The following is an 8,329-nucleotide window of genomic DNA, read 5'->3' as shown; positions in this document are numbered from 1 at the left end:
TGGATATTTTTTCCACTCACAAAGTTACCCAGTAGATTGATATATTCCTAGAAAAAAATGAAAGATAGTCTTTAAAATTAAAAACAAAGAGAAAGGATATAAAGGAATTAAAAAGAATCTTGACCCCTGTAGAAAGGTAAATGAAGGTGTCACAAGTGAAAAGAAAGATTAGCACCAAGTGATGGCTATCTCAGTTCTTACAGAAAAGAGAGATAGACCTCCTGCAAAGGAAGCAACTGCTTGTACTTAAAGAAAGTAATTATAGATCATTTCACAAACCTTTATTAAGCATCACTGTTTGCCAAATGCTGTGCCAGGAACTAAGGTTATAAATACAAAGAAAGAAGCACTTACATGAATCCAGAATCATGAGATAAGAAGCCATCCTCTAATTGTCAGAAGAGATTTGCATCAGTGGTCAGTGATTCCCTGTTGAAAGTGACTGAGGCAGCTATTTGGTGACCTGACATTAATAACAAATAACCTACTGTGTTCCCTATTGTGAATTTTGAAATTTCTCAGACTTGTGAATGTTAAAAAATTCCCCATTGGGGAATTCTCCATTGGAACAATTCCCTACTGGGATCATTCCCCATTTGGAAAGTGAGAACTCTGCTTCACCTACTTGGGTCTGCCCTAGGAGAAGATAAAGTTGTGAACTCTTTTCTGAACAAAGAAAGCACTTAAACCCATACTTATAATAAGGCAAAAAGGATGCTAAGTACCTATAAAGGTCAAGTAACTTGTGAATTTACAAGGAACAAAGAACTGGGAAACTTACTCAGAGCTTTCCTGGTGTGAATTACTCAAAAATCCACACCTTCTTAGGTGTGGACTAAGAATGATCTGTCCTTTGAAAAACGTCTACTGTGATTGGTGGATGTAAGAATTTAGGGGAGGTGACAAAGGAGAAAATGCCCTATATAAGGAGATGAGAAATCTGAGTAGAGAACAGTCATCTGGGAAAGGCTCCCTTGAAGGGTCTCTCTCGAGAACAGAGTCTGAAGCATTCAGATTGAGGATTGAGCTGGTGAAAGCAGCTGAGATGATGCTGGCCTGGTATCACTAGAATCCTTGCTTTGCAGATCTTGTGGTGAGTGATTAAAGACTGACTGATGTCTCTATTAAGACTCAGGTCTAGGCCATGTTGGCTTAAGGCCCTTCATACTTATTCCTTTCCTACTCTTTCTCTCTTTCTTTAATTCCTCATTGTATTATTAATTAAATTCTCTATAAAACCCAGTTGATGGGTATATTCATAATTGGGAATATTTCCCTGGCGACCACCTTATATTTGATTTGAAACAAGACACTGTAGTGAAAACATATTTTCTGTGGTCACAATTTACTCACCCACTCTTATATCTATCACAATTTACGTCTTCCACTATTTTAATCACTACAGTTTAAGACCTCAACCATTTAAAATCTTATACTATACAGGTATTAGGGTTATAGTTGGGGCTAAGGTTAGATTCTTAGCCAGAAATGGAAAGCCTTTAATGAGTCTTGGGATGCCTTCAAAGGATTTGTGATTTCTTGGTTGGGAATAGCCCCTCCCCTAAAGCAGATTGCAACTCATCCCCTTCTTCTTAATACTACACAACTTCATCTATATCCTCCCCAAAATATTTCACATAAAGTCTAGACAATATCAGAGGTCTTTCTTCAGTTCTCTCGTCATTGAATGAGTACAAGTAAAAGACATGAGTTGTCTGTTAAAGCTAGGTGGTACAATAGTGTACTAAACTTGCTATCAAGACCACCTCAGTTCAGATCCTGCCTCTGACACTTCCCAGGTGTGATAAGTTACTTAACCTCCCTGGCCTCATTATCATTGTCTATAAAAGGAAAAATAAAAAAGAGCACTACTTCTAGGATTGTTGTAAAGATCAAATGAGATGATCTAGGTAAAGCACTTCATAGTTTCTGGAAGCAGCATAGAAATGTTAGTTATTATCATTATTATCTATCAGTTAGCACTCTTACTGATTAACTAGTTCATCTTTTTTTCCCAGTCATATGTTGAAAATATCCTTTTCTTTCCTTCTTTCAGATTAATTCATCATTGGTAATATATTGGAGACTACTGAGACCTGATGTGCATCTCCCCTATGCCCCTTTGGGTGACCTCTAATTTTTTTTTCCAGAGACTATACAATACTATGACTCATAGATGTGTCCCATTAGGAGACTGTTAAGAAGATAGGCCTTTGTTCCAGGGAATTTTCATTCATTATAAGTACTACTCAGTGTCCCAAAGGCTCCTCAGCCCATCTTCCTCATGTTGTTCAGTTTGGGGCTCGGCTCATCATCAGTACTCAGTGTCTGTCCATAATAAATGGATTTATGAACCTGCCCTATGAATAATCCATTCAATGTAAAGGTGAGCATAAAGTAGGATTGTGAATAGTATGTTGGAAAGCATTACTGAGGAGTAAGAAACAGGAGGGACCATGACTTATAAACTTGCACAGAAGTCTCATAGCAACATAGCAAGTGAACTTTTTCAGCAAGAGCCTTGTGAGGCACCCAATATGACAAGTACTTCATCCTCAAAATCACCAAAATATATGAAATTGACTATATTTTAGTAGATAGGAATTGATCAGTTGCTGATGTGAACCATTTCCAAGTCAAAAGTTCTTATCACATCAGACCATTGATTTATTAGAGCATAGGATAAAGTCAATATCAAATCAGAAGAAAGAATAAAAATGAGTAGAAGATATTGTGAACTATTGAGGTGATCCAAGGCTGACCTGCTTAAACAAGATCTTGGTGCCAAAAAAAATGGCAAATGGATTTTAAAAACAGACCAACTCAAATTAGTACTACTTTTAAAGGAAATTTAATTGATATAAATCAATTGTCTTAACAAGGAAGCCAAAAAAAGTCTAAAAATTACTGGCAGCTTGCAAACACTTGATCTCCTTGCCAAGCAGAGAGATATGGCAGCCAAGGGCAATACCAATTTAGAATATAAACTCATTTGTAAAATCTTACAAATGAGGATGTTGGAAGATTAAGAGACACATAAAATAGTGAGAAGCAGTGGAGGGAAAAGCAAGCTTATGGAAAGCTTGGCAAGAGACCCAATTAAGTAAAGCAATCCCAGGGGTATTAAGAATAAAACTGGAAGGAAGACAACAGGCGGGCACCTAATAAAGACTGGTAAAAATGTATTTTCCTAGAGTATTTCAAATCGGATCAAGAAAGCTTTTAACTGGAAAGGGAAGGGACATTTTTTTTAATTGCTTAAGTAAGTCTGCCAAAGTAGATGTCAATGAATGAAAAAAGCATTTATTAAGCAATATAAGGGTAGCTAGGTAGCTTAGTGGATAGAATGCCCAGTCTAGAGACAGGAGGTCCTGTGTACAAATCCAATCTCAAACACTTCCTAGCTTGTGTCCCTGGGCAAGTCACTTAACTCCAATTGCCTAGCCCTTACCCTTACTGCTCTTCTGCTTTGGAATCAATACTTGGTGTCAATTCTAAAATGGAAGGTATGGTTTAAAAAAAAAAAAAGACAATGCCAAGCACTATACTAAGTGCTTGAGATAGAAAATAGAAAAGCAAGGCAGTTCTTGCCCTAAGGGAGTTCACATTCTAATAAGTGGACATAACACACATAGGAGGATTTAGCTGCAGGATGGCTGGGAGGAGGTGGAGTGGGTTGGCTTTGGGTTCTATGGCTAGGTAAATAGATGGCAAGCCCAAATAGTCTTCCTTCTTACCAGAAGGATTGGTGCTAGTGATTCACTGCTCATTACTGGTGGCCTCCTCCCTAAGGTAAGTGGTAGAATCTGGGGTGGGGGGTGGGGGAGTGAGGTGGAGAGATTATGAATAATTAGTCATACATTTCCTTGTGTTCTTAAAGTTCCAAAGGGAAGGAAATAAGTATTATTGAATTAAGGAAAGAGACGGATTGTTGTGGACTAATGTAGTTGGGGAAATTTCCACGAAGGAAGTGGGATTACTCTCTTGCCCTTGATACTCTTTTCTATTTGGTTTCTATAACACCCAGAAAGCCAATGGATAGAGGACTGCACCTCAAAATTGACCTTGAATACTTACCAGCTACCTAGGCAAGTCATTCAACCTCTATCTGCCTCAGATTCCCCAATTGTAAAATAGGGATTAATAATAGCACCCAACTCCTGCAAATGTTGTCTCTCTTCTAGCATAACATCTGGCACATAGTAGCCTCTATCCTGGTTGTTCTCATACCTATCTATTTTGGAGTCTTTCTAAAAATTTAATTCTCCCCCCTGGACATACTGGGCAAGAAAGTAGAGTTTGTTCATTTATCATCTCTACTCAGATGACTTCTGTATCACAGGGGAATGAGTACTGGGTTCAAATCCAGATCTGGCACTCTAGCCACTGCTCTATCTGGCTGTCTATCAAATTATCTGGCACAATTCAAATTCTACTTCTCATACTTTCTAGCTGGGTGAAAACAAGCCTCAGTTTCTTCTTCTATTAAATGAAGACAATAATACCTTTACACTTTGCAAGCTTTAAGTTGATATATGTCTGTTGTTTTTAGTTCTATTAATGAACTGTAATTCTTTTGCCCCAATTTGATTTGTACAAAACTGACTCAAAACATATCCATTGTGTAAAGCAAGGTATCACATGAGTTGAAAACCTGCTGGTTGATCTAGCACATACGCTGAGAAGTTAAACAATAATTTTCTATTTCAGCAAGGTTGAAATCAATACTTGTGACACCCTCCGGGACACAAGGACTATTCTGCTTGGCTACTTGCTGTTTTACCAATGTGTACTTCATGTTCCTTGTTCATGCTGTCCACTTTGCCTCGAATACCCTTCTCCCAGTTCTACCTATCCTATTCTAGAAAAGTCCTTCAAAATCCAGCACAAATTGCCATCCCTTTCGTGAAGCCTTCTGGTACCCTTCCAGTTTAGTGGGATTTCTCCTCCCTCTAAACGCCTATAACACTTTGTAATTCTCATTATGCCTTCATGGGTGGACTTGGAATAAGAAAGATCTAAATTCAAATTCTGTCCGAGACACTAACTTTATGACTCAAGTTGAATTACTTAACCTCTGAGCCTCAGTTTCCTAATCTGTGAAATGTAGATATTAATAGTATTTACCTTAAAGTATGATGTGAGTATATAATGAGATGACATATGTAAAGTGTTTTACAAATCTTAGAGCTCTATGGAAATGCTAGTTATTCTTGTTTATATCTTATCTCCCCCATTAGCCTCTAAGCTCTATAAAGTAATAAAAAAATTTTGTTCTTTATATATCTTCTGCAGTTAGGCAACAGTACGTTACCTAAAGTAAATACTGAACAAAAAAATCTGTTAAATTGCTCAAAAACTGGTAAGATCAATTTTCACCTTCCCCTCAAAGCCTTCCTTGACCAACCTGAACCACATCTTTTCTCCCTGCTATGGACTCATAGCACTTAATTCTCTTTATCACTCATTTGTCATATAATCATTGGCTGAATTGTGGCAATTTTAGTAATTTAGTAATATTGGCACCCTTTATTATTCATTAACTCTTGTTAGGAGCCTGTCTGCTCAACCATCCTTAGAAATAGAATATAATTAACAGATGACACCCAATTATCTTCTAGATGAAAAAGAAAGGGGAATGATTCCTTATCATTCTGTTCCTCTGTACCACCTTCATCCAGAATAATGAGTCTCATGAAAGAGTGATCCTCAGAGTCTCAGGTTGACCAGATTGAGGGAGCCACTTTTGGTTTATGAATAGGGCAGGACTTCCTTGATTCAAAATGTGGCTTTCCATTGGGTCATATTAATAGGACTGAGGAAAATATGAGGAAGTGGCTTCCATCATGAGCATCAATAGGTAGCATCCTGCACATCTGGAGGACAGATAACCAGCTTATGAACTAACTCTCTCTGTGTCTATGTCTCTCTAACTAGGAGATAAGAATTCTACATGCCTTTTTGTTGATAGGTCCAACAAGGCTAAGGAGAGCTATTCGCCTACCATCATCCTTTCAGAGGTAACCATGTGTCATATTTTCAGAATTTTTATTGAGTTCCAATTTTATTATTCAGAATAAAGATTTATGCCCAATAGGGATAAAGTAAGAAAGTAGCCAATTTCCCTTGATGAATTCAAGTAACCTGAGACAGAAAAACTACATCATAGGGTACTATAAGAATTAGATGATGGGACTGCTGAGCCACTAGCAATAATCTTTTAAAAACTTAAGAAAGGCAAATGTCTCAAATTTCTAGAAAAGGGAGAGAATGAAGCCTGTAAATTATAAGCCAGTAAGCTTGAGTTTGATTCCTGGAAAACTTAAAAATTTGATATTAAAAAGGCTGCAAGGTGGTAGTGGATAAAGTGCTGGACCTTGAGTCATTAAGACTCAAGTTCATGAGTTCAAATCTGACCTCAGACATTTACACAACTTAATTTTTTTTGTCTCAATTTCTTCATCTGTTAAATGAGCTGGAGAAGAAAATGGCAAACCACTTCAGTATCTTCCAAGAAAACCCCAACTAGCTCCCAAAGAGAAACCCTCTGATTGCTGGCGTAGAAATGAAGGAAACTTTGATGGGCAATGACCATTTCCTCATAGAATTCATGATAGAGGAGAAGAAATATAGATTTTTACTAGATTTCAAAGAGTTCAGAGAAAGAATAAGCAGGATCCCATGGACTAAAATTCTAAGGGGAAACAGACATTGAGATGACTGATAAACTCTGAAAAATGAAAATTTAAAGACATAAAGGAAAATTATTTCAATGAGAAAGAAAAATGGGAGTGAGAGTGATATATATCAGAGGGAACTGACCAGTCAATTTGAACTTTTTTTAAAGACAGGTATAGAAGCTAGAAGTAAGAGAAAGTAAAAGAAGACAAATACAAGAGTATAGCTTGACATTTTAAGAATAGTGTCAGAAGAGCTAAAGCTCAAAATAAACTGGAGTTGTCAAGGAAAAATAAAATAAATGACTTTTTTGTAGTTACTACATTTCAAAAAAAAGGAGAAGGTTCAAAAAAGAAATGATTGAGGTGAATGAAACAATGATAACTGACAACAAAGAGAAAGAATTGGAGCTGTCTTCATGAAGCTATCATGAGGAAAATAGATTAGATTTGTTCTGCTTGGCCCCAGAGGGCAGAATTGTGAGCAAAATGAGTAGGTGCTACAAAAAGGCAAATTTTAACTTAGCAAAAGGGAAACTTCTTAACAATTAGAGTTGTCTAAGATGCCTCAAGAAGTAGTAGGTTCTCCATCTTTGGAGGTTGGCAAACAAAGGCTAGATTTTTTGCTAGAGATTTTTGCTCAGGTAGCTATAGGTTGCAGTAGACTACCTAAGAAGTCCTTTGCAACTCTGAGATAATGTGACATCATTCTGACTTATTTGTATATGAGTATTGAGCTAGGAATTTCCCTTGGTTGTCCATCATAGTTCATGTGTTTGATAGACTCCATTAAATCTCTCAAGCAAAACTGTATTCATTTAATGAAGTTAAAATCTCTGGTGGGTCCTCACCTATAGGTGGCATGCTGTCAAGGTAAGATATTGTCTTTTAAAGGGTTTTCAATCCTTTAAAGACAGGTTAACTATTTCTAGTGGAGAGATACAAATAATCTCATAATTGGCCAAAAAACTGTGCAGTCTTGTGAACTTTCTTATATTGCTTTTTGTGTGTACAGTTCTTTTCTTCCTTTGTGTTCCATGATCTTGGGTTATGCTTCCTTATATCACCAGCATACACATAATAGGTATTTTAAATTTTTTAATGAAGGAATGAATGAGTGCTGATTTTTTAGAAAATGGAACTCCGATATAGATTTAATATGTCACTTCAACTACGGTATTATTCCATTTTAAGGGATACTGGCATTTATACCCCAAAAAAGTCTCAAAATTCTCTCTCTGCTATATGATTTTAATTGATAATAAAGACTGTTACCACTACTGAGAAGGCAGAGTGGTAGGGCACTTGGAATAAAGAAAGTCTGGGTTCAAATAAGCCTTTGATACTGATACATTGTTACCCTGGCCAATATACTTAACTTTTCAAAACCTCAAGCAGCTACCTAGTATTTTTCTACCAATCCTAGACAGGTTGCAAGCTAATTCAGTAGAGAGAGTTCTGAGGCTAAAGCTGATAAAACCACAGATTTTTTTGTATATTTGAGAATTGTTGCTGCTATACCAAATTAATATTGCATTTCTTTTACTAAACTTGAATCTTTATGATATACCTAATACTATTTTACAATTCATTTTATAACAGGATATTTACATTAGATTTGGGTTAAGATATTAAATAAATACTTTTAAAAA

This window comes from Monodelphis domestica, chromosome 2, assembly GCF_027887165.1.
Source record: "Monodelphis domestica isolate mMonDom1 chromosome 2, mMonDom1.pri, whole genome shotgun sequence".
Classification (NCBI taxonomy): Eukaryota; Metazoa; Chordata; class Mammalia; order Didelphimorphia; family Didelphidae; genus Monodelphis; species Monodelphis domestica.
Note: the sequence above shows the minus strand (reverse complement) of the source record.